The sequence below is a fragment of the Canis lupus genome, chromosome 11 (genome assembly GCF_011100685.1).
Source record: "Canis lupus familiaris isolate Mischka breed German Shepherd chromosome 11, alternate assembly UU_Cfam_GSD_1.0, whole genome shotgun sequence".
In the NCBI taxonomy this organism is placed as follows: domain Eukaryota; kingdom Metazoa; phylum Chordata; class Mammalia; order Carnivora; family Canidae; genus Canis; species Canis lupus.
The window spans coordinates 6458554-6485497 of record NC_049232.1 but is presented as its reverse complement, the minus strand read 5'-3'; the positions used below and the strand labels follow the sequence as shown (position 1 = coordinate 6485497).

At 44.3% G+C, this 26944-nt stretch overlaps 1 protein-coding gene across 5 annotated transcripts in view; it reads left to right on the top strand.

Annotated features, from left to right (window-relative positions):
* SEMA6A (semaphorin 6A) overlaps nucleotides 1-26944 on the top strand; it is a 126803-nt gene that overhangs the window by 28762 nt on the left and 71097 nt on the right. Inside the window, exon 1 of one of the 5 annotated variants that reach the window (XM_038551860.1) lies at nucleotides 14417-14435. The exons of 3 other annotated variants lie outside the window; for them this stretch is intronic. The gene's annotated coding sequence lies outside the window, so the exon portion shown is untranslated. Of the gene's footprint in view, nucleotides 1-14416; nucleotides 14436-19427; nucleotides 19556-26944 lie in introns of those variants that run through there. One more of the 5 variants, XM_038551859.1, reaches the window with a different exon arrangement.

Below are 26944 nucleotides of genomic sequence, written 5' to 3'. Positions count from 1 at the left end.
GGACGGCAGGACGCCTCTCTGCAGAGCATACGGTCGCCCCAGCTGAATGGCAGCCCAGGCCGACACGGGGGGCCTAGACCGGCCCTCGTCTTCACCTTCCCACCCTGGGCTGCCATTTTCCAGGGCAACCGCGTCCATCAGGTGGTGTGTGAATGAGCCTCTCGCACAGTTTCCTGGAAACGGTGGAGGGTGAGGCGCCCAGAAACCCTCTGCCACTTCACGTCTTGTGCCAAAGTCTAAACGCAATAAATACCAAGCGAGAGAAACATTGACTAGAAATGGTGATATCACAGCAATTACAGATTTTGGTTTCATCCTTGTAACTTCTTGATAAAATGCCCTGCGTCCTGTTTGGCAGGCGGGGAGAACCACCCTGAGGGTGGATGTGGGCGGGGTGGGGGTGGGGGTGGGGGTGGGGGTGGGGGTAGGGGTGGGGGTGGGGGTAGGACTCTTCTGAGAAATACATAAGGAAGCTGCACACGGCTTCTGGGCCCTAGATCATGCCCAGCCCCAGGCCTGGGAAAGAGGATAGGGAAGGCGATTCCTCAGTGATCCCAGAAACCAACTTTGATAAGGAAGGGCTACCCGGAGGGCCAGCCGTTAGAAGGAGCGCCTTCCACGCTAATAAACCTGAAGTGTAAATACTTTACTAAGAGAAAACCTGGAGTCTTTCCCAGCTTTTCCGGCACCCAAGTTATTTCTTAGAAAGGTTAGGGACCACAGGGAATTCTGTTTTCCTATCTAGACAAAGGGCATTTATTCTGAAAGAGAAATGCAGCGGAGAACATTGGCTGCCATATAATCAAAGATCCTCCAAGACGTATTCTAAGACCTGCCCAAAAGATTAAAAGCACTTAATGGAAGAGTAAAGGAGAAGACAGAATCTACAAAATCTACCACAAAAGTGAAAAGGTCTACTTTGGCCATGAATTTAACCACGCAGGAGACTTGATTAGGAGACTGAAGCTTGACTACGTTATCATAAGGCAATTTGCTTGCCTTACCCAATTGTCCTATTTACTTTTCTTCTTCTTCTTCCAGCACAGACTCTGGGCAGCATGCGGGGGTGGTGGTAGTTCTGCTACCTAATCTTGGTTAAACAGCCCTGGAACGTCAGGAAAGTAGTCAGATTATAAACCTTTGGAGAAGATCCAATGCTTATCACCTGTTGATCTGTCTTGACCACCTGCTGATCAGTCTTGACCACTCCGAATTGAAAACGGAGTCTTGTCCTCACTTATAAAGTGTCACGAGCCTAGATGCTAAGTATAAGCGTTGTTTTTATATTAGCAAGTATTTCTATACATACTGTTTGGTTTCTAGGGTAATGAGAATTATTTCGGGAAGAAAAAGGTATTTTTGGCAGAAACTAGACCAAGAGAAAAACAAGAGGTTGAGACTCATCTACAGTTTTGAAGACTACCCCAGAAATGGTGAGAGCAGAGGGGTGCCAGGTGATAGAGAAGCTGGGTCCTTCTGTTCACCGGCTACATGGGAGGAAGCAGGCAAAGGGGACTGCGACTGAACCTAGGGGTCCTAAGAGTTTTCCAAAACTAGTATAAACTTAGATATAAAATAGGAAGACAGCACTTCCCTGCCTTAAAGAAATTCAGTTACAGGCCTGACCGGGAAAGTGATCATCATCCCCGAGCAGTTAAAACATGAAATTGACATCATCTTGCAAGAGAAAAGCTGGTCGTTTTTGAACTTGGGGCGGCGGGGGGGGGACCTGCAACTTTATGATATGTGACTTGGGCTTTGTGATATTCAAGCAGATGTACACGCACAGAATTTCGGTGTTCAGAATGAAAAATGCTGCTATCTCCCAAATAACAAACAAAAACCAGGGCCAAGTTTCAAGCAGTGCTGAAGCGGCAGCCTCTGGAAGTGTAAAGGAAGTGGTTGCCAGGCTAGAGAACCAAAGAGGGAGAGGGTGGAGCTGGTACGAAGTTGTCCTGCATGGATGAGGCGGGACAGCCTCACTTCCTCGGGCCTCTCACCGTTCAGCCAGAGACACATCCTGTTTCTCCAAGCCTGATGCAGGAACCAGCTGTCTTTAGGGTTTAAAGTGATGAAAACCCCCACTAGTTTTGCCCTGATCCACTAGTATCTGCTCATGGTCAAACTTCCTTCAAAGAAACCTTCAAAGGAATCCAGATTCTTTTGGGATAGTTGTGTGTGATAGTTGCCCTTTTTAAATTTTGTTTTCTTAGTTTCTTTGAGCAGTAGATGTATGGACCCGTTTTGTTTTTAAATTCCCTGAAGTCAGGGCGCCTGGGTGGTGGTTAGGTGGCGGCCTACAGCTCAGGTCACAATCCTGGGTCCCCCACACAGGGCTTCCTGTTCAGCGGGGAGCCTGCTTCTCCCTTTCACTCTGCTGCTCCCCTGCTTGTGCTCTCTCTGTCTCTCAAATAAGTAAATAAAATCTTTTTAAAAAGTCCCAGAAGCCTAGGGTGAATGAGAGGGGAGAAAACCACTGTTTTCTGAACCCTGTTAATGAAAGATAGAGGGGCAGTCGGGTCCTTTTGTGAGCCTAAAAGGCTCGCAAAAAATGCTATCTGTATATAAAGAGGTTGGAGGGGGTCTCCTGGGAACAAATAAAAGACAACAGAACAGGAAAAGGAGAAGGCAAATGCTGAGTGTCCTTTTCAAGATACTCTACTTGCCAAAGAAGTGGCTAGATTCTTGCCTTCTATAAACACCAGAATATGGGGCAGTTAGGATAGCTTGGTTCCTGAACTTTACATGGTTTGGTTAGACGATATTCGTCTGTAAAGGATGTAAGAAAGGATGATCTCAAACTCCTTGTCCAAATGAATCGGCAACTATCGATGCATTTACCACGACAGGACATGTGCTTCTGCACATGAAGCTGCTCAACTGAATAAATAAAGCATCTTAAAGAACTTAAAAGTTTTCTTCTGCCCCAGATACCCATTCATGTGTAAGATGTTACCAAGTTCACTCTAACTATTAATTAGCGTTTGAACTTGTAATGACAATAACTGGAGCTTGGTAGTGACAGGATGAAGTTGTGTGGGTGGCCTCTGAGCATAGGGACATGCATAGTAATTAACCCTTTACTGACTCATGCTAGTCTGGGTTTGTTGCCTCTTAAAAATATTGCTTTCAAATGTCCCTGAATGCTAGTTATCGTATACAAAATAAAATAATAGTTTTGGTTACTCCACCTCTTTCCTCCTCAGCACACAACAGACATAATAGGACTTCTGCAAAAAGATACAAGTTCAGGTGAAAAAGACCTGTGGTGCTAATTTGAATTCTGATTTTAAATATCTAAAATGCACCTGACACCATGATCATTGCTAATTAGCATTTTGTGTAGCCGGTCCAGCTTATGATTCAACTGTTTTTGTGTTCACCCTCCGCCCCCACCACCCCTCACTGCTGATCCACATGAATGTTTCTCAAGCCTCTGCAGCGTGAACAAGGCATGATCCAGATCTGATTCCTTGGTTTTGTCCCAGTTAGGATCAAGTGGGGCTGAACACTCTCCACTGTAAGTCTCTTACATTGCCATCTTACTATTTTCATGATTGTGAATGTCACTGTCTTGGGATGAGTTGAGAGCTCTGACATCAGCTCAGTATCGCTAATGGAAAATTTTATTTACACAAGACTTTTTCCTGTCTGTGTTCAGCTGTGCAGAAATATACTGTCACCTTGGACGCCTGGGTGGCTCAGCAGTTGAGCGTCTGCCTTTGGCCCAGAGCATCATCCCAGGTGTGGGGATCGAGTCCCGCATCAGGCTTCCTGCATGGAACCTGCTTCTCCCTCTGCCCAGGTCTCTGCCCCTCTCTCTGGGTCTCCTGTGAGTGGATTTTAAAGTGGATTTTCTTCTTTAAAGAAAAAGAAGGAAAGAAAGAATAATACTGTCACTCAAGTGCCAGAAGATGCTGATCTCAAGTAGAACTTGTTGGCTGGTCTTGGTGCCAGTCAGATGAGGGTCAACAGCCAAGGAAGACATGAGCGAAGAATTATCATCTCGGCCATGTTTCTCTCTCTCTTTCTCTGTCTCCCCCATTCTTGAAATGAGGTTTGTAACACAGGCCTACACACAATATCGGGCTCAGGGAAACATGTCTGATTCCAAGCAAACGGGGAATGTTGGAGCAATACTCTAGTGCAGCTTCATGCCCCACCTCCCTCATCTTGCCATGTCATGGTTCTGACAGTGAGAGATGAAAGTGGCATCTCCATGTAGGACAAGGGGACAGCCCCTCCTAATAGAAGTGACTGAAAAAGCAACAATAGCCAGAAATCAGAGGATCTTTGGGAGCACACCTGAAGCAGGGGTTTATCCAGAGATAGGCAGTTTTTCCAGGGGTCTCTGCAATGGTGGAGACAACCCACAGGCATGTGCCAGAAAACGGCTTCGCTGCTGAAGGTTTGTAATGATGACAGGATCCAGATGACCTGCATTTACCGTAGCCATACTTTACTGACCTGCTTTGAAAGTGGTATTTGAAAAGAATGTGAATCAAAAGCAGGATAATGGATACTTTTCCCAATTAAAAAAATATTTATCTATCAACTTATTTATCTATCTTTGTGTTAGAATAACTACATGCCCTGAAAACAATGAGGTTCTGAAACCTAGCTCATTATCTGAAGAAAATATCAGATAGAGCATATAAAGATCGATCTTTTACCTAGCCAAGATGCTACGATGTAAGTAAAGGAGTTTTGTTTTAAAAAATACACAGCTTCCCTCTGCCTGTGTCTCTGCCTCTCTCTCTCTCTCTCTCTCTCTCTGAATAAATAAATAAATCTTTAAAAAAATAAAAAAAATACACAGCTTATCACAAGAAAATGAGTAAGATGAGCCTGTAACTGAAGTAAGACTTAACACAACTAAGAATGGCATCAGACAATTCCCAAGAGCACTTACTCAACAAATAAAAAATTAACGAAAGCAATATAATGCATTCTGAGTCTAGTGTTAATTTATGATACACTAGAAAAAGAAACTGATGTGACTGATGACCTGAATAATTAAATTTTTATGTAAAAATCAAAAGGTTAAAGTCCAGGACAGAAGTAAAATAAAGACTAAAATATAAAGTATCTGGACTTCAAAGACCTGTAATAATTTAATTTGAGCATCTACCACTGATAGAAATGGTGTCAACAGTTCTAGTAGTGAAAATCAAGTTATTGAAGGAAATCCATCATGTATGTTTATTAATTCCCCATTAATTTGAGGGGAATTAATCAGGCACAAACTTTTTAAAAAGCCACCTGTGTCAGCATTAGAGGAATGATTAGAATGTACTGCAACGGAAGGTATGGGTTATCGCATTGGAATATTGGGAGCCATTTCTTTGGAGCGTAACCTAAGAGTTACGCTGCCCTGCCTCCCTCCCTAAGAGGGAGCTGCCCTGCACTCCCTTCCCTTTTGGGGGAAGGACAATTCTTGGAAGTGACGACTGTCAATGATTTGTTTTGTTCTCAGGTTGCAAAACACAAAAATTGCTTTTCATCGCATATCAGGTAATGTGCATACTCAATAATCTGTAGATCCTTAACAGCCTTAAAACCAGGATTATGTGAAATATATCCCAGAAGGAACACCAGAATCCAACAAAAACTACCCAAACAACCCAATATTGCCTCTGGCTTTAGGAAGCAGAACTACCACATAATGTTTGCCCAGATCATCGCAACACAACTAAAATCTCGTTGTAAAAAGTTGTCTAGTTCTGAAGAAAGCAAAGCCGTTTGTTCTAACTTCCAGAGGTGGGGGCGCTGGGTTGTGATACATAAGGGTAAGGCACAGATGGTTAAAACTGCATCTTATAATATACAATGAAGAAAAATTTGTCTCTAAACTGAAAATGGTATTTTCAATACCATTACAACTAAAAATGGTATTTTCTATGAATGACTTCCATGGAAGAACACTGCCAACTCCAAGTACATGGAAAACACCTAGGAAGTATATTCAAACAGATACATAATATGTTAACCAAGGTAACAGACAAAAATATTACAAATTGTTGTTGAAAACAGAATCACATCTAACAACACTCCAGTGAAAGTCTGCTCCTCTGAACAGAACTACAAAACACGGGAGTACCAGGGACACGAAAGAGTTCATGATCCCAACACTCTGGGTGGCTCTGCCGAATGTCAGGTGGGCATCTTAGCCACCCAAATTAATTACTTCAGGACACCCACTGGTCAGCAGGAAAAAAATTTTAAGGCCATCAATCTGTTATTTTGAGGAAGATAAAACATTCTTAAGCAATCAGCAAACGCCTATTACTAACATTGGAAAAAACAGACTCAAACCACTGAGCCCAAGTAGATGGACTGGAGGTATAATACTCCTTGGTGAGGACGGCACAGACAGTTATTCCTACAGAGCATGTGGCCTGGGTTTTTAAGAGCATATAAAGCAATTAAATGTTTTGTTCATGTGATCTGTCTTACATTTATTACTCATATGCATACTCCTGTATCTTTGTGGTTATTTTGTATGTTGTTTGTTCTTTCTTTCTTTCTTCTTTCCTTCTTTCCTTCTTTTTTTTTCTTATTTTATTTATTTATTTATTTATTTATTAAAATTTTTTATTGGTGTTCAATTTACTAACATACAGAATAACCCCCAGTGCCCGTCATCCTTCTTTCCTTCTTTCCTTCTTTCTTTTTTTCCCCAAACGTGTTAAAATTCCCAAGCAGGTAGAAACCCAACTACTGCTACTGATAGCAATAATCATAGTAACGCACATTTCTTTAGTGCTTCCTATTGGTTCAGTTAATCTCTGCAGCAACCCTAAAGGTATGTGTTACTGTTATTCCCATTTTTCAGTTAAGTTAGTTAAGATTTGAAGAGTAGGGAGGCCTGGGTAGCTCAGTCGTTTAAGACTGACTCCTGAGCTCAGGGCACGATCTCAGGGTCATGAGATCAAGCCCTATGTAGGGCTCTGCGCTCAGTAGGTTGTCTGCTTGTGAGTCTCTCTCCCTCTCCCTCTGCCCTTTGCCACTGTGCTCACTCTCTCTCTCTGAAATAAATCTTTAAAAAAAATTCTGAAGAGTAAAGGAATTTTTTCCTAGGAAAACAACAGTTCTAGGGGTTCAAGCCCAGATGAGACTGATGGTAAAATCCACAATCTGGTCTCCACTGACCCCTGAACACTGAGCAGCGTGCAGGGTAGCATATAAGTACCAGGACGTGCTCCCTGCTCCTAAGGGGGGGCTTCAGGGCTTGTTTGTGAAGTATCTGTGTGTCTTTGGGCAAGTCACTTAACTTCTCCAGAAGAACAGGATTCTCTGCAGACGCGAGTACTGGACTAATTGATCCCTAGCTCGAACTGTTCTGTCCCCATCCTGCATTTTCTGTTCCCACCATACTGTCAAGAAATTCATTTGTTACGAATACATGCTGTGGTTTCCTAGCGATAGGTCTCTGTGAGTGTGTGTGCACGCGTGTGCATACATGTTTGTGTGAGGCTGTTGCCCAAAGATTTTCATCAAAAACTTGTGAATCAAAATACTTGACTTCTAACTGCTTGTCTGAACTGCTTCTGGCTGGGTAGGTGTTCCAAATATTGGGCTGCTCTTACTATGGACTCGATTTTAAGGCACGCCTACTCCTTTCTTTTCTACACATGCTAATACATTGTCCATCTTGCCTCTGCTAATAGCCCATGAGTCTTAAACTTGGAGCTAGAAAAGTACAGCTTTTGTAAAGCACAAAAGAACACCAGTGGGTTGGTTTTTTGGTTTTGGGTGTTTTTTTTTTTTTTTTTTTTTTTGGAGATCACACGAGGCCTGAATAAAAAGCTCTCGGGCCATTCAGAGGCTGCTTGCATTGTGCAGCTGTTCCTTGACTGCTGAGAACATCTCGCGGCTGACAATGCCCTACCTGAAGGAAGCCGCGCACATGGCGCTATTCAGGAGTTGCAGGACCTGGGATTTCTGCCAGTGATCACTGACTGAAAGATCGGGGGCCTTTTTTCTTGGTCAAACCCCGATAAGCATATTGCCGCTTGGCTGTTATTTTTTGTTGTTGTTGTTTGCCTGCCAGCCATTTGTTTCACAATTTTATTGCCATGAGGTCTTCCCAACACGCTGGCACTTAGGGACTTTTTCTTTTCCTGTTTTGGTCCCACCTCCGTGAAATGTACAGGGAGACTGATTGGTCCGGGCCGGCTCCCAGTTAGCAGTTCATCCCTGCGTGCACTCGGTTCCCATGACTCTGCTTCCCTGGGACAATGTCTCTTTCTTCACCAAGCTGATGGTAAATATCTGGTCAGCCTCATCTATTTAAAACCAGCCAAGCAGGAATCCTAGTGCAGGGGAGAGGATTCTTTTGTTTGTTTGTAAGTAAACAATGGACTCGACTCTTCCCAACTAAAATTAAATTCCAATCACTCTTAAAATAATACCAAAGAACTAATCTAATTGCAACAGGGAGGCGGAGGGCGATGAAGGCAGATTTACTGGTGTTGGCTGCGGCCTTGCCACTGTGCCTTCTGTGTTCTCTGACAGATGATTCGAGAGAACCTGCCGATGCAAGGGAAATTATTATCTTCCTCGCAGGTAGACCGAGCTGGGTAAACTAAAAGCCAGGTGGGCATCTTTATCCAAAATCATTTCCTTTTGAGTAAACAGGATTGAGTTGATGAAGCTATTTCACGGGTAGCATTTCATTTCTTCTATTTTTTTTTTTTTTTAATGCCTTAAAAACTAAAGAGCTATGCAAAATGACTAGTGTCTCTTTCTGGTTTAGAACGTTCTAGAAGATCCCTGCTCTAATCAGTCTCAATAGAGGAAAATCTGGATTGATGAAAAATCAAGGGAAGCGGGTGTAGCCTGTGTTACAAAATCATTTACAGGAGGAGCCCCTGGAGCAGCACCTCCCGTCCTGTAGTTGTCATGTCATGACCTCAACCAAAGCTGAACGGGTGATGGAAGGTGCCTAATTCCCCCCGCCCCCCACCCCGTCCCCCAGATCAGCCCGTTTCCACTGTCCTGGAATAGGCAGGACACCAACACAAATAGGAATGCTGTAGGGTGCCAGCTGCAGCTCAGCTGGTGGGCAGCTGCCCATTTTCTCCATCAGGTTGCAGGCAGCCTTCTTTCTTGACATTTTTCACTCGCACCTGAGACACCCATTTGTAAAGTCAGGATACAGAGTCAGGATAGCTGCCATACTACCCTGATCAGTTTTGAACTGCACAAAATCCAAAGAACACCTGCTGATCAAGAACCCGCTGCTGCTTACTCGTCTGTGCCCACAACAGCCTCCTTCTGCCACTGTGCCTTTTGTTCATCACTGCAATTTCTACTCATCTCCCCCAAATCTCTCCTGTCTGTTTCCCCTAACCACTGCCAGGCCAACCCTGCGTTTGTGCAGACTTGCAGTTCCGCATCCCCCTTGCTGTCCGGCTTCCCTGTTTCCCCGCCAGGCCGATGACCTTGTTACTTGATCTAACTTTAGCCTCCTCAGTTGGGCAAGGTCACCCCCCACCAGTTTACTTCTTCTTCCTACTGAACTCCTTTCACTGGGGCACCAGGCTGCTCTCCTTCCTGTCTGCCTTCACGCCACCCTGGTCATTATTTTCAACACAGTGTCTCTCAACACAATGTCTTTTCTTTAGAACCTCATTTCCTTAGAAAAGGACAGGTATGTGTATTCGGCTAAATGCTTTTCTCCCCCAGGATGAGTGGCCTGGTTTATGTATATGTAAGGATGAGTAAGGCATTTCAAATGCTAGAAAGCTTAAAATGTGAATTTCTTCTAGTCATTCCTTATTCAGTTATATCTTTGGCTGTGTTCCTTCTAGAAAAGGCTTCTGTACTAAAAGTATAGATTTTATGCAACTGTTCATTCATTCATTCATTCATTCAATAACTATGTGCTCCACATGGGGCTCAGCACTGAGTGTCTTGTGGTGGATAAAAAGGACATGACTCAAGGACTCATGGGACTCACGTCTAGTGGAGGCACATTCAAACAGCAAGCATTCAAGTCCATTTTCCATTACAGTCTGTGGTCACTAGCATAAAGGACAAGAATAAGGTGCCATGAAAAAGACTGTTGTGGTGAAGGGGGGATGTCAGGAACCCACATAGATGGTTTGGTCACAGAACAGATCCCCAAGGAGGGAACATCTGAACTAAGATCCACAGGAGGACGAGGAGACAGCCAGGGGAGCCCAGGGGGAAGAGTTCTCTAGGCAGAGGGTTCTCCAGGCAAGAAGGAGCTCTAGGAGGAGTGTGAACGGCCGTTCATTTGGTTAAGCGCCTGCCTTCTGCTGGGGTCATGATGTCAGGGTCCTAGGATCGAGCCCCATGTCGGGCTCCCTGCTCAGGGGGAAGTCTGATGCTCCTCTGTCTTTGCTGCTTCCCTTGCTTATGCTCTCTCTCTCTCTCTTCTCTCTCTCTGTCAAGTAAATAAAAAGGAGCTTTCAGGTATTTCAGGACCCAAAAGACCGTCTGGGTGGGATGTGAAGGAGGAGGGGGCAGGGCTCTCAGGAGCTCAGCTTACAGGAGTCTGCATGTTGTTCCAAGCACCCTGGGGAGCAGCCGAGTCACAAGGTCTCATTTAGGTTCTCTACACACGAATTCAGCACAACTCAGCACAGCGGTGATGGCAGTGGGGATGGACAGAGGGAAGGGAGCTCCAGCTGTGTTCAGGAATGACCCACAAGCTTGCTGAGATAAGCCACTGAGTTCTGTCTTTGGGCTTAGTGAGAGCACTTCTGGTGGTTACGGGCACATCGACAGACTGGGAGAGAAAGGGCCAAGAGCTGAGCCGCCTCTTTGGGGGAGGGTGGGAGATGATGCCAAAGGCATGGGAAGGAAGGGGCAGTCTTGGGTGCCGGTGGACCCCGGAAGTCTGGAGGTGCAGAAAGGTAAGGGAGGACCTCAGTCTTATCCACCTGGTGGAGGTGAGGCCTCTGCCTTGAGATGGGAGAGGGGTTGGGAAGAGAACAGGAGGGCCTCACTGCCTCGCCAGTCCAGAGGGGCTGCTTCTGAGCCAAGAACCAGGACCGAGGAGCAGTTTGCAGCTTCGCCACATTTGTTCTGCAGCCTTCCAAACAGCTCTGCACGCTCCTTCCCCAGCAGTGCTGCCTCGCTCCAGAGAAGAGCGCCCTGATGTACTTTGGAAAGATTTTCAATAACAAGGGCTTTCTAAATAACTTTCAGTTTAACCAGGAAATCACTCACCCAGCACGCCCCTCCCCCAAGTATTGCAGTTAGTCAGAAGTTTTACTGAAACATGTCAGCAGTGAAAAATGCGAAGGCCGCTAAGCAGGCCGAAAGCGCATCAGAAATCCCACATCTGCGCACAGAGCAGCAGCGGCCGGGCTCCTTAAAGGCTGCTCGTTTCCAGCCCTTCATGGGCACTGCTGAGGCGCACCAAGGGTTTAAAAAAAAAAATGGGGAGACGGGGAGGGAACAAACAAGGAAGCCTGCAGCTCTGAGTAGAAAAACAGCCCATGCAGAGTATTCAGTGGCACATGTGTTTATTTAGTTGCGCGCCACGTTTTAAAATGTTGACCTGGAAACTGATCAGTAGCTTTGCATAGTTGGAGTGGACAGTTTAAAGGACTCGAAAGAATAAAACGTCATGTAAGGGGTGCAGAGGATTCATTTTAGAACAGGGCTGTAAGAATGTGTACAGGACACACACAGGGCCAAGTGAAGGTGTGTTGGTGAGCTGTTGGCAGAGGGCATGGGGAAACCTGATCCTGCACTTTGTAAATTATAAACTGTTTATACCTGTCATCTCTGTCTGGGTCTGTGCTAATGACACTTTAACAATTGGCTTGTGTGTGACAGAGCAGCAAGTGCCAGCAGTTTCAAAGCCAACCACGGCCAAAGGCATTGTTTCGGAGTTTGAGGGAAAGGGACCAGGCCTTGGAAGGGAAGGGAGGACTTGGACCACTGGGGTTCGGTGCTTTCACAAGGGTGGCCCTGGAAATGTGTCCAGGTAGACTGGATCTGAGCATGCAGTTATACCCCCCACAGGGACCCAAATGCCTCAGAGAGACTAACTCCTGGGGCCCACTATTCCTCAAACTGGAAGGACCAATGGGAAAAGGAAGGGTTCGTTACATCTAGTGTGTGTACGGTCAGGATGTTGGGTCCACCTGGCTTACAGAGCTGTGGTCGGAAATGTGGATTTTTAAATCCTTAAAGCTGTGTTCCCTCTTTTTTCCCCACTCCAGACCCTCCCCCCACCCTCCTCACCACCCAATGTCTAGTACAATGCCCCATGCACAGACTAATAGATACTTACGAAACGTGTAGTAAACTCAGGATTTGGGAAATACTATAATTAGTGGGCAGGGTACCTAGTAGTTAGAGATGTGGACTTTGGAGCCAGCTTGCCCAGGGTTCAAGTCCATATAACCCTACTTACTGATACGTGACCCCGGGAAGTCTCCTCACCTGTACGATGGGAATAATAATGGCATGTGTCTCAAGGGGCTGTGAGGATTAAGTGAGTCATTACACATAAAGACTTAGATCTGGGGGCACCTGGGTGGCTCAGTGGTTGAGCGTCTGCCTTTGGCTCAGGTCGTGATCCCGGGGTCCTGAGGTCCTGGGATCCTGTCAGCATAGGGCTCCCCGTGGGGAGCCTACCCCCCTCTGCCTGTGTTTCTGCCTCTCTCTCTGTGTCTCTGCCTCTCTCTGTGTGTCTCTCATGAATAAATAAATAAAACATTAAAAAGAAAGACTTAGATCTGAGCCTGACACATGGTAAACACAACAAAATGTGACTGATTTGCAAAAATAAATCAATCCCTCTTGAGCAGAGGGACCCCTTCTGAAAATACACCACCTAAAATGATGGCAAGCAGGCATTTTTTGGTCACTCGATTAAGGAAGGTTCTACAACTTCTTCATATATATGTTCCAGAGCCTGTTTTTAAAGGTAAAAATTTTAGATTAATATGGGTTTTCACTCTTTAGAAGCCCAAAATACGATTGTATACAAATTGTACACAGTTTTGCTTAAAACAAAGCAGACAAGTAGGAGTCTTTTTAAATAATAAAGTAAGCTTTTAAAATATTTTTTCCTCTTAAAAAAACTTACCAGATTCTGTTTCCGTTTAGAAACAAATTCACATCTGGGATGCCAAATTTCAGTCTTAATACAGTATGGAACAGCTGAGTTATAATTTTTTAACCTCCCAGAACATGCAGAGTTCTGATGGGAACATGGGAAAGGACATTTATCTTTTCAGCTGCGTGAAAATGAAACCCACAATATTTTAGTGAACTGAAAGAAAAATAACGTATTAAAAATTAAGGCCGTGTGTAACAGGGAGTGTCTGTCTAGCTACGACCCTAGAATTGGTACAATTGCCCTACTATACAGACTATGATGCCCTTTACCGATTATTATAAGTAATAGTGCCTTTTACAGTAGAATGAAGGTAATGTAAATAGTGGTTATTTTCATTCTAAGATACTTAAGGATTTATATTTATTTCAAATGGATGGCTGTACAGCCATATCGAATAAAAGCCACCTGCTGATTAGAAGAACAAAACATAGCACTCAAAAGGGGGAGATGCTGATTAAAGTTGGTCACTTAATACTTAGTTCTAGATCTAGTTTGGAATAGTTCTCTTCGAGCTGTGTCTCAAGATATTAAAAGATATTAAAGTACTTGGTTGAAATATAAAGTATTCTGTTTATCACTCTTCATACTAAACAGATTTCTTTATTGACACTGGCCAGATTCTTTGTTTTTGTTTCTCTTTTAACGCCTGAAGTTAATAACACCCTTAAGAGGCCCGTTTACATGTCCACCCAGTACCCGCAGAGCCTTGGCTTATTATTATGCCAGTTTCACAACCAGAATCCATTAGTTAATTTAACAGAGTCAGAGAAAAACTCATTTGTCTCCTTCAGTGTGTTGCACAGAGTGACACGGGGTCAGGCATTATCTGGTGGAGGGGGACAGTGAAATTAAAGTCCCCGGGTACCAGCCGGTCACAGCAGCAGAATAGATGATTATTGGGCTGGATATAATTATAGAGCCACAGCAGCCCCCCACAATCCACTGGCTATCTGCCCAGCGCAAAGGTTTAAATCCCTAATTTGTTGCGGGCTGGACTGTCCATGAAGGAGCGTGCATTTTTGGGTGCCATCAATCACAACTTACAGATAGGCAACTACTGCTGTTTGCATTCTGGAAGCTTGGCAGCTTGTTAGGGTTCAGCCTACTTTTCCGACCGAAAGATAGGGTGCAGGGCTGCAGGAAGGCTTTTAGTGGCGGCAGAAGGATGACACTGCTGCCAAGGTCCTAGCGCAGGCTCATTAGCTGAGTGGAAATTTGAACCTCGTCAGTTTCAAAGGTCTACTTAATACATATACAGAGTCATCTGTGTCACGAAGTTAATTTACCTGAGCTGGCTGCCTGGCTAATCAACTGCTCCTGCGGCGTGAGCACTCTACCTCCTCTACCTCGGAGGCCCAGGGGGATGGAGTGGGGCGAGGGGCGCTGCTCCTCAGGACGCGGCAGGAGGGGGGGATGTGTGTGTGTGTGTGTGTGTGTGTGTGTGTGTGTGCGCGCGCGCGCGCGCGCGCGCTGGGGGTGGACCGTCCTTTATTTTTTTTTTTTTTATTTTTTTTTTTTTGTGGACCGTCCTTTAAATGCGCACTTCCAGAAGTCCGCATTGTGTTTGCATTGTGTTTGTAAGGGAGAAACAGGGCAGGAAGCTCATGCAGGCTTGTTATTTACTTTTGGTTCCAAAGGATGAAGTTGGAAAATGAGAAAAGAGACCATGCGCTACGCTAATCACTCAAGAATAGTATCCAATTGTTAAGAGAGGAAATGCAAAAAGGAAAAGGAAGCGGTAGAGAGGGCTCCACGTTTTGTTGATTAGGTGTTTAACCTCTGCTGAGCCTGGCGAGTGCAAACTGCTGTAGGGCCACCTTCACTAAAATGATCTGACCTCCAGGAAGCTGTAACCTGCGACTTTACATCCTACACAAGTTGGTAATTAAAGTAAATTCTGTATGTTCTCTCCCTAACTCCGCCCCCCCCCCCACACACACTCTTTTTTGGGGGAAAGAGGGAGGGACCTCAAAGTTGTGTCTTTGTTCCTTTTTCAGGATGGCTTTATGGTGTTTAGTTAGACTTGAGAGTTAATCAGTTGAGAGCGGTTTGGATGTTAAAATTTAATCTTATCTAAGGTTTTGTGGTCTCAGGGTTGACTTTTAACTGAAAGTTGTTACTGGCTTTCGGGCTATGCTGTTAACTCTTGACTGCTTAATATGAACCATCAGACTTCTGAGAACCAACTGGGTTGACAGAGAGACATGAGAACATGGGATCTTATCCCTTTGTCCCAGCACAGAGCTAAAACATCAGTTATTCAGAGGAAGATGGAGAATTCCTTCTCCAACCTCATGTATACTTGTATCTTTTCATGGCCTATTGGGTACAAAAGATGACTTTCTCAAAATACTTATGTGAAATATACTTCCCTCTGCATAGAAAAGAAGTCCACATATTCCTTGCACTGAATCATTAGAAATAGTTTTATTTTGCAAGCCCCAAGTCCATTTGTTTAGTTTGGCAATAATTGTCTTTTTTGGCCATGTTTAATTTTCTTTATCTAGCATTTTGGAAGATCCAACTCCACCCATTTTTAGGGCAGCAATGTTCAATTGCTTAGCTCTGATGACAAAATGTTTAATGTCAAGTATGACTGTGAAGAATTAACCTCTGTCTGGATGGACATTTTGCTGGTAGGAGCCTTAAGTAACAATTTAAACTTCATTGTCAGGAGTAGATAAAATAAATATCATCTCTTTACACCCAGGGGATTCTGGGCCAGCTGTATCTTTCTGAGGTTTTATTTCATTGTCCACACAATTGAATAAAGTATCTACTCTAATGCAATATTAAGGTCACAGATTTAATAATATAGAACTTGGGGAATGCAAAATTTACTTTTCTCAAGATAACAATTTCTTCTGCGTGATGGGCATTATATGCACTTAAGCTATGCTTTCAGTAATGTAACTAGGTCAGGGATTTCAAAGAATGTGGAGGTGTTCCTGTTACTGCACCAATACCATCCTCTTAAATTTATATTTCAAGAGCCTGTATATGCAAGTAAAAGGCAAACGCTACGTCAGTCTGATGTGTGTTACCAGGGCATATAGACATAAATAGGGTTTCTGAGACTAGCTAGTACTAAGGCCTTTTTAAAAGAAAACTCTGGTGCAATTTATGGTAACTGCTCCAAGGCTCCAATGTAATGACAAAGTGAGCTAGGTGAGTAAATCTTAGAAAAATTAAAACTTACAATGTGTAGCATTCTTCTCATAGTGCATAGGTACTTGTACTTTATTTTGCAATTTGTTATTGATATGTCCGCATGCCCCATAAATTGTAAATCCTCTGAGAACAGAGACTGTGTATTTGATTACTTGTTTACTGATCCATTTGTTTGTCCATCAAACATTTGTTAGGCCTTGCCAGGTTCACTGTCTCGTGGTGGGCAGATTACTAAACAAATAATGGTAATTGGATCACTCTGATAGAGCTTTTTCATGTGGAAGAAAGGAGAGAGTGATTAGTGATTAACTGGGGGGTGGGTATCAGGGAAGACTTCACAGAGGAAGTGATATTTGTTGAACAGTGAGTGTCTTAAGGGAAGGGGTAGGAATTTTCAAGGTAGGAAAAAGAATGGGATGGAGAAGTGGGTGGGGCAGGAGGTTGGGGATCAATGGGGAAAGCACTCTTCCCTAGTCAAGGGACGAGTGATATAAGATACAAAGGAATGAAAAGAGAGAAGAGAAAGCATGAGAAAATCCAGTTGGAGCCATCCTTGCAAACTCCTTCAATTCCACTGACTTGTGAGAAATGCTCAACCTCACTGGTGTGGGCGGTTCACTGAGACCCTGGTGTACATTCTTAATCCCAGGCATAGGCAGAAAAGCCATGGCACTGGGACAAGGCCTCGCCTAGGACTGCTAGGTCAGGTGGGAGGATTCCAGAGGGCACCCCTACTGCCTGCTTCCCAAGGTCTTCTGCATTAGCCATCCCTTACCTTTCATACTGGCCACAGTGCCTGACACAGTGTCTTGTTCATAAACACAGACAATCAATACTCAATTCTGGTGTCTTTCGTAAAAGGGCCTCTCCCTGTGAGGTGCCTGTACAGTGGCTGGAAAGAGGGATATGAATAAGCCAGGTCAATAATGAGGAACACCAGTGACCACAGACAATGGTTCCTCCTTTTCACATGGATGTGGCTCTGAAAACTGCATCATAAAAAGCGCAGCCCTCCCTCCTGAAAGGAGTAATTTTAAACTTCAGTAAAGTTTAGGTTAAGCACCCAGCTGCAGCTGCTGTCTTCTGAGAAGGGCAGCTGTGTGCCAGGGAAACCCGTGTGTACAGTGGCCACGCGAGACTCAGAGGCTGTGGTTGGAATTTGGGGGAAGAGGACAACAAACTATAGTGAGGCAGTATTTTTAGGAAACCAGTGATGCATTAAGTGTACAAAATCCAAAATGTGGAAATGTGAGGATACCTCCGGGTTTCCAAATGCCAACCTCAGGCTCAAAGGGGATTGAGAAGAAAATGGAAGCACACATTTATTAAACACCTCTTTACAGGCGGGTACTTCTAAGTCCTAATAACAACCATATGAAGAGAAAGCGTCATTATCCCACTTGTAGCGGACAAGCCCAGGGCTTACTGAGATTATAAATAAACTAACCCATGGCCACTTATCTACTAACAGAAGAAATGGGATGGAAACCCACTAGAAGGAACACAAGCCCAATCGAGCAAAGACTTCTTTTGTTCACTGAGAAATCCTCAGTCCCTAGATCATACCTGGCACACAGTAGGTGCGCAGTGATTGTTTTCTGAAACGGTCCAAGCTCCAAAACAAAGCCCATGTTTACAAAGTAGTCAGGGTCAAGTTAGTCTCAGAGAAGACCAACTTTTGTACTTGTCCCCGGGATAAAGGAACACCTGGGACAGGTGAGGTGGGAAAAACAACCAAGACAGGGAAGATGAAGAGTTAAGAGGTCTGTGCCCAAAATATTGTTTCTTGTGCTAGTAAAAAAAAAATGTTTTCCTTGTCCCTGAAGTAAGAGCTAAGACAAAGCATAGAACATTTGGCCCTTAAAGAATATCTTCTGAAAAGAGAGAGGGAGAGAGAGAGAGAGAGTGAGTATACACACATAATCATACATTCTAGAGGTTAGGAACCTGTAAAAATAAATGGTTGCATTGAAAGAGGTTTGTAACCTTAACTATAGCATTTGCTAGTGAAACTATAATTACTGTTGTGTTTTTGGTGGCGACTGTTCGTGATTTTTTTTCAGGGCCTGACAGCTGCCCTCTTGGTATTTGTTTCTTGCTAGGGAGCCCATGATTCCCAACTCTGAGCTTATAATGAGGAAAAGAAGACCATACAAAAAACATGAAAAGGAGTATGAATTGAATATCGCCAGAGAGACAAATCACATATTCTATGCTGCTTTAATTGGAAAGCATTTCTTTCGTGGGGTTACTCTCTTCCTCAGCTAAGATAATTAAGTCTGGGCTGACACTGGTGACCAGCTACTGATGATGTATCGTCAGTTACTAACAATGGAGGCATCAGTAATCAAAATTTATATTTCCCAGGTTACTGGGGCACAGTTGAGGAGAAAAGCCATTTTGATAAGGCTGGGAGATAGGCTTCCTAACCCAGGATTCGCATGGCCTCTACTCCATAGCATCTGGGAGGGTTAATTAGGTCTGCTTTATTTCAGCTCTGTCATAAAAGAGAACATACCTATTGTCTGTGTTTACATTAAAAAGATGTTGCAAGCCTCATGCTAGAAAAGGAGTCTCTGCCCGGCTCCTTGTCATTTTTAATGGATTAAATTATATTTTCTTAGTGGTTTGGCATGGAGGTAGGTGGGCACAAAATAGACTTCGATATTTTAAAAGCCACCTCATGCAGCTGGCCCAAGTACAAGTTTTTTGAATCATGATCAATTATCCCTGGGTAGAGCTAAAGGCACTGAAATGGAAGGATTAGGATTATAATTTGGATTCCATTTGTTTCAACCAGCGGTTCCCAAACTTTTCTGGTTAGGAGAATCTCCTGGGGATCTACGAAAATTTCCAAAGCCCTGGGGTCGCACCCCCCAGACCAATTAAGTCACAATCACTGGGTGTGGGACACAGGCATCCTTAATTTGTGAAGCTCTCCAGGCGATTCCGTAGTCCTGACAGGTCTGGCAAACACGGGTTTATGCTCGCGGCGCAGTATGTGTTTGCATTTAGCTGTGGACAGAGCAGCATCCACTCGTGGAGTGAGGAGAAGGGAACACACGCGATCCGGGGGGCAGCAGCTGCCTCCAAGGTTCAAGGTGGAGTTGAAACTGGATTCTGAAGCCACTGTCTCCCTCCCCAGTGAGAGAAGCAGCATCACAGTGGTTGCAAAGGACTCTGGGGAGAGAAGGGGAACCGAGGAAGAAGAAATGAGCCTTTGCTCCTGGCTTGGCACCCAGATCAGTGTTTGTTCAGCAGAGAAGTGGAAAGGTAAGAGGGGGCAGTGCCCTGTAGCTGGCCTTCCAGAAAGAGACGCCAGGGTAGGACGAAGGATACTTTTTAACAGGCCATACGCCAGTACAGTGGGTCCCTCTCTACCCTGCCCTCTTCGCTCTGCTGAAGTCCTATCTTCTCTCCAGTCCAGGCAATGTCCTCTCCTCTCTGGGAATAGTTGTTCTGGGAGAGTCTTAAGGTGACCATTCCCAAAAGAAGACACGCATTCTGCTTCTCAAAAGTCTGGCATGGCATCCTTTAGGGATGCTCAAGAAGCAGCCTTTGGCCTTCCTTTGACCTGGAAGGTGAACACCAAGAAAGGGGCAGGGTCACCAGAGGACATGGGGGCAGGAGGCTGCCCAGAAATGAACACGCAAGGAGAGGGAAAATCAAGTTCCCATACACAGCCCTGGAATCTTGTTTATGGAAAATAAAAAATATGAAGGGTATTTGCTTTGAGCTCATCTGACTCTTTCGGTTTGACTTCGCTGTGCCCTACCCTTCTGAGTTGATTTACATTTTTATTTGAAAGCTTATAAATAAGGCAGCCATTCACATGGCATGCAGAAGGGTTTGTGGTGCTGTGTAAACTACCCACCACCATATATACCCGTCCGTGTCACAGATACACTCACAGAGTTGCCACTTGATGCCACAATGCCCATCAACGCCCCTCACCCTCATCCTGTCTTCCAGAATGTTACTATTGACTGGACAGACTGTGAAGGGATGGGGTCCTGGGGAAGACTGTGGGAACTAGCAGCTATTGGGCAGCTTGAGTTCCAGGTCTGCCTCGGGAGACACAGATTTGAAAAAATAACTAGTTTTGGTTTTTTTCCAAAAAATGAAACACATGCATGAGATTAAAAAAAAATTAAAAAACAAAACAAAACCTAGAAGAGTACAACACAAAAAGGGAGTTTCTTTCCCACCTCTGACCTCCAGTCCTCCTCCTTCAGAGATGAACCTGTGTTACCAGATGCCTGTATAATGGAACTGGAATCTTCACAACACTTCAGAAAATCAGTCTTGGCTTCTATTTACATTTTCGTTTTAAAAGATGCCCCTTTCACAACCACCGTGGAACTCAAAGTGGTGGTTCAAAGCCGCTTGAATTAAAATCAACAAATATTTAGCAAGTACCCCCAATGTACCAGATGCTGCCTAAGCAAGACATTGGAATGGAGGATTTTACATGTACACCTTTCAGGTTTTCTGGTGCATAATCAACTCATCTGATTTTATGTCTTTGCTTTAAATCCTTTTTTCAGAAACAGATCATCTCTTTCTTGCCCCCCACCCTCCCCTCCACCCCCTCATTTCACTTCTGAGCCTTTCACACATTCCCTACGTTGAGAACTGTTTTAAGCCCAGATATCTGGGTGGGTGGTACATTCTGGCCAAAGTACTCTCTCTCATACCTTCTCCAGATGGACTGGCTCAAGGATCTAATATTCCCCAAAGAAATAAGCCTTCTATAAGCTGTAGAAGAAGAGGAGCTACAGTGCTCAGTGTAGACACACATATGTGCTGAGGATGAGAGGTGGGCCACGACAAAGTCAACATCCCCACCCAAGTCTTACCTGCAAAGGGGAAACACCCCTACTCTCTAGCCCACTGAGGCACTGTGGGCTGACCACACAAATGAGTGCCCCACAGCCCCCTCCAGCTCCAGCCAGCAGCATCTGTATGTGTTCTCCAGCTGGCTGGCCCAGCTGTTCTGGTGTCAGGAGAAAGTTATGAGTCACTGGGAAGGGAATTGAGATGAGAATGGAATTAAATCCTCTCTTGGGGTCTATATGTCATTGGCAATAGGGTCATAGTAACAAGCCAGTGGATGACATTCACCCCCAGGAAGGCCACACACCAGAGCTTAACTTTGGATCCCACACTTCAAGTCTTCCTCGAAGCCTTGCAGGGTTGAGAAGAGGTGGGGCAGTATGGATGCTAGATGTTCCCACCTCAAAAGACCTCTGGTTAGTGTCTGTGATGTTCATTAGGTTATGACCATCTCTCCTATGTGCGCTTTTTGGCTACCAACCTACCACCTATACAAGCTGCTGGTCAGACTGGGATCCTGGATGAAAAAGCCCTGGCCAAAGCCTGAGGACTTTCTCTTTGGTCCTTTGATTCCAGGCAGGTTATTTCATCAACAGAGCTATATGGGCAGCCTCCAGCAAAAGCTTGAGTCAACAGCAGGATTTTCCTGGACCATCTGTGGTTTCCTGCTCTAAGCAGTGCTTCCTCAGTACGTGGGAGGAAGAACTTGTCAGAGGATCCAAGAAACATAAGCAGTCAGGCTCTCCATTGGGACCTTACATGTTGTCTAGTCTAGCCCCACATCCGATGTCTGACTGCCCTGGACAATATTCCTTCCACTCCAGCACTCAACTGGCCTCCTGCCCCTTGGGCAAGCCAGTCCATGTTTGTGTTCCTGGGACTACTAGAATGTTCCTCCTTACATTGAGCAGAAAATACCTTTTAATGATTTCTACCCACTGATCTTAGCTCTTCCCTCCTGTCTTCCAGGTTCCTCTTCAGATGTCTGAAAAAAACCATCCTTGCTCCTTACATCTCCACTTCTTTTTTAACACCCGTCTCTCAGAAATTGTTCTGATGTTGTTTCTAGGGCTAACATTTACACATTATTCAATGAATATTGGTTAGAAGTTCACTGTGTAGTAAGCTTTGTTCCAGAACATGGAGATACATGATTAACAAGACGGGCTTGTCCATACCAAGCTTACATTTTGATGCAGTGGAAGAAAGACAGCAAGTAAGAATATAAATGTGGAAATATCAAGTAGGGAAACATTCACTACAAAAATTTAGAGTAATGTGATTTAAAAAAAGGCATTGGGTTGCTTTCAAGATCAGGGAAGGTCTGTTCAAAGAAATGACTTAAGAAAAAAGGCTTATTTATTTTAGAGAGCGAAAGTGAGCATGCAAGTGGGAGGAGGGGTAGAGGGAGAGAGAGAGAGAGAGAGAGAGAGAATCTCAAGCAGACTCCTGCTCAACAGTGAGCCTGACACCAGACTTGATCTCACAACCCTAAGGTCATAACCAGAGTTAAAACCAAGAGTCCAGGGCTTAACCAACTGAGTCACCCAGGTGCCCCAGGAAGTGACATTTTCTTGGAGTTCTGAATGACAAACGTGAACCAGCAAATGAAAAATGGGAGATAATTCCAAGTGGTGGAGGAGGGGGCAGCTACAGGTCCAGAAGGCAGGACTGGAAAGCCAGGCAGGGCGGGTGGAGCTGAGTATGAAATGACAGAATGGAGCGAGATGGGGTCAGGGAGGTAGGTGGTGCTTCTTGCACCCAGGATTGGTGATTTCAGTTCTGTCATAAATGCAGTAAGGAGCTGCTAGAGTTTATGCAGGGGAGGGAGCGACCTGAGTTGTAGGTTAGCATGTAGAAGGTGCACAGATGTGGTGTGTTTTGGTTGTAAAATCAGTATCTCAGCTTGTAGTATTTTGTGTTTTCACAGCTCTGTGCTTTGTTACAGCGATTCCTATACGACCTTCCACAGCAGTGTGGGGGCTCTGTAAGGGCGGAACCCACTAAGGAGCCCCTGACCTTGGTCCCCCGCCGTGTCCCAGCTCAGTGCTTTGCCTGCACATTTGAGACTCCACCATTGGTTGAGTGGATGGATGGATGGATGGATGGGTGGATGGATGGGTGGATGGATGGGTGTAAGGGAACCACTGACAAAGGCAATTGCTTATTCAACCAAATACTGAAGATAAAGTCCTCCCCCCATGCCAACACCCTGGTATGACATTTCCTCCTGTCTCGTGTTCCCACCGATAACTCCCACAACTTTGAAGGAGTAACCCATGATATACAAAAGCAATGCTCCTTTGGAATGAAATCACGTGCAGAAAATGGCAATATCACTAATCGTGATTCTCAATCTCCAAATCTACCTTTGGTGAGGGAGGAGGAGCATGCGCACATCTTACATTTTCAGATGGTGACACAGTGCCCCGGCCTAGGTAATCGTGCCCAGGCGCCATATGGCACCTTGCTCCCTCCTCATTGAAGATTCTGGAGGAGACTGAGCCTTTCTTTCATGTCTTAGTGCTGCTGGAAAGGGCTGATTAAATAGATATGCGAGGAACACATCTGCCTCCTCTTGCATAACACTTCAGAGTGACTTTTCTTTTTTTTTGCTCTTCCGAGAGCCAAAGACTGTGTTAACTGAACAAGAAGAATATCGCTATTTGAGTAGAAAATTGTGCTTCCTTACTTAGTCTTTTACTTATTCAAAGTGAACCTGGGGAATCTCCTTTTCAAAACAAGTTCATGCATCATTCCCTCTCCGTGTGGTCCATAGCTGTGTTTTTCCCATCTTACTGCTCAGACCTTAGGATCCTTACCAGTGAGCAAGCCTGCGGGACCCCGCTGGACCTCTGCGCTGTCCAGTAAGAGGGGGAGAGCTTTCAGAGGCATTCCTGCACTCCCAGGCCTCCCTTTCTTCCCCTGCACTTGTGTGTAGGGATCCTGGGGTGACCAGCCTGGGCACCTCTGCCAGACTGGGCGCTGGTCTCATGCTCCCTTCCTCTCTGATACATCGCCTCTCCTCGCGGGCCCTCAAGACTTCGGCCTTTGGCTTCTGCTTGTCGCATCCAGGAGTCCTGGATAATGTCACTTTTCTCTCGATTCTGGTCTCTCTCACACAGATAGTGATTACACTGATTGTCTGCCATGCTATTAATTATGGGAATTGTGATTTATTTATTTATTCATTCTTAGCTTTGGGGGTTAATTGGTGACAGCCAGGTACTGTTTTCCCTCCAGATAATGTGGATTGCCGCGATTAACCTTGTGTCCAGGTTATCTACTGTTAACCATTTGCCTGCGTGTCCTCTCACAGCTAGAAGTGATTGCCATTGTGCCAGATGCCCTGTGTCCATTTTGGAGGAGGAAAGGAGGCAGGCGGTTTGTGGAGGGGACGATTTGTGGGGAGGCTCTCAGAGAAGGGAAGAGACTAGGTCTTCCTCCTTTACCACCCCACCACCTGTTGCACAAGAAAAATGCTGTCCTCCCAACATATTCTTGAAATTAAATTCTTCATTTTATTAATTGATCCTTCAATGGACTGGTATTATCTATGAAAAGAAAGTTGCAGGCATTTAAAAATTAAAGGCAAGTACAGAAAGCAAATACTGCCAGCCAACAATTCCCTCTGATTATGGGGGACTGGCAAAAACCATGACCAGGGTCATTCTGGGAGAAAAAAATTGAAGACACTCTGAACACTCCTTTGGAGAAACCACCACTAACTGCATAAAAATGGCTGTGAAGTCTACCCATTTAACACAGGGAGAGAGAGGAAGGAGTAGTTGGCTATAGGATGGGAGGAAGATTGTCGCTCACCCGGGTGGTGGGGGGCTGCTGCTTAGATAAGGCCGTCCCTTCTGCTGATGGTGGCTGTCACTGCTCACTCACCAGTCTTTGAGACCGTTGCTACCAAGATCACCTCCGCTTTGTGAGCTGCAGTCATTCTGTGGAAGCCTGTTCTTGTCAGTCCCTTGTATGGACCAAAGCCTGTCACTGAGTGGAGGACAGAGGAAATTAAGACAAGATGACTCAGTCAGCAACTCCTAATCTCTGAATTACTCTTTCAAGTATAATATGATACACTGAAAAAGAAATCAGATTACACTTTTTTCGTGTTGAGACTCACACCAGTGTACCTGGGATAATTAGAGAACTTCTGGGTTTAGCAAAGCCAGGGTTGTGAATTATGCTCTAAAGCATCTCCTTTGTTCTTGTCTTTTATCCTGTTTTTAGTCTCTTCAGGGACCAAGGAATAGAGTTCCACAGTCTCTTTCTCGAAACTTTTGCAATAGATGGACTTCAGAATTTTTAATTTTTCAGATTTTAGAGAAGTGACATGGGACATATACCCCAGTGGGAACAACGTCCAGTAACCAAACCATTAATATTTTTTGGAGTGGATCATTATTTACAACAGCCAAGATATGGAAGCAGCCCAAGTATATGATGAATGGATAAAGAAGAGATGGTGCCTATATGTGTGTGTGTGTGTGTGTGTGTGTACAGAATATTACTCAGCCATAAAAAAGAATGGAATCTTGTCATTTGCAACAACATGGATGGACCTAGAGGGTGTTATGCTAAGAGAAGTAAGTCAGACAGAGAAAAACAAATCCCATATGCTTTCATTCATATGTGGAATTTAAGAAACAAAACAAATTAAAAAAACACTCTTAAATACAGAGACCTAGTAGTTGCCAGGGGGGAGGGGGACAGAGGATGGGGGAGATAGAGGGGATTAAGAGGTACACGCGCCTCTAGTTACAAGATAAATAAGTCACAGAGCTGAAGCGAGGAGCATAGGGAATGTAGTCAATACGATTGCAGTAACCTCGTTTGGTGACAGATGGTGACTACCCTCACTGTGGTGAGCACTGAGTAATGTCTAGAGCTGCAGGATAAGGTCGTACACCTGAAACTAATATAATGCTGTATGGTAACTACATTTCAATTTAAAAATATTTTTTGCAGTGACATGTATAAATACTCATCCCAAGAGCAATAAATAAAGACTATAGATGGTCTCATGCCAGTTCAGGTCAAATTTTGTCACCACATAAATAGGAAAAAATTTAGCTGTCAGGATTTGTTCCCTTGGTTTTGTTCTGTAATCGCAAACCAGGGACTGTGTACCTCTGTTTCAAAAACCAACTAGTTTCATCCAGATCTAGAGAAAAGGGAAATCAAATCTTGTTTTTCTTGAAACTTATGAAAAAATGAGGCTTTTTCCAAAAACAACTATGGCTATGAAAATTGTTCGTTCAGATGCCTACCAGCTTCATTTCAATGAACAGGACTTTAAATCTCGAAGTTTCTGTGCAGTGAATTTGAAGTTACCTATGTAAGGAATCGTCATTAAGTGGCAGAGACATTTAAACAAACCCATAATTTCCTGGAACTTGCTCTTTCTGGCCTTAAGAAAGCATATTTTTTCAGGATGCTTGGAGATCGTTATTAATTTTCAGAGTAGGATTTCACATTATAAATAAACGAACATTACAGGGATCATTATCACCAGATTTGACTTGATTCTAAAAGAAGCAACTAGTCCATGGTGCTCTCTCTACCCCAATTCAAACTGATACCTGCTCTAAATAAATCAAGCCAGCCTAATGAAGAACATGAACAAAGCCAATGAAGATATCATTCATTCAATTTCAGGAAAATTCAGCAGTATCTGCCAAACACAATAATAAATTTAAATCACTTAAATGTATGGGTTTGCCGTTTTCATCCGGTTCACCAGGACTAAAAAGGACTAGCTTTTCCTTTTAATAAATGAAGTGAATTTCCTAAAGAATATAAGAAAATTATGGAAAT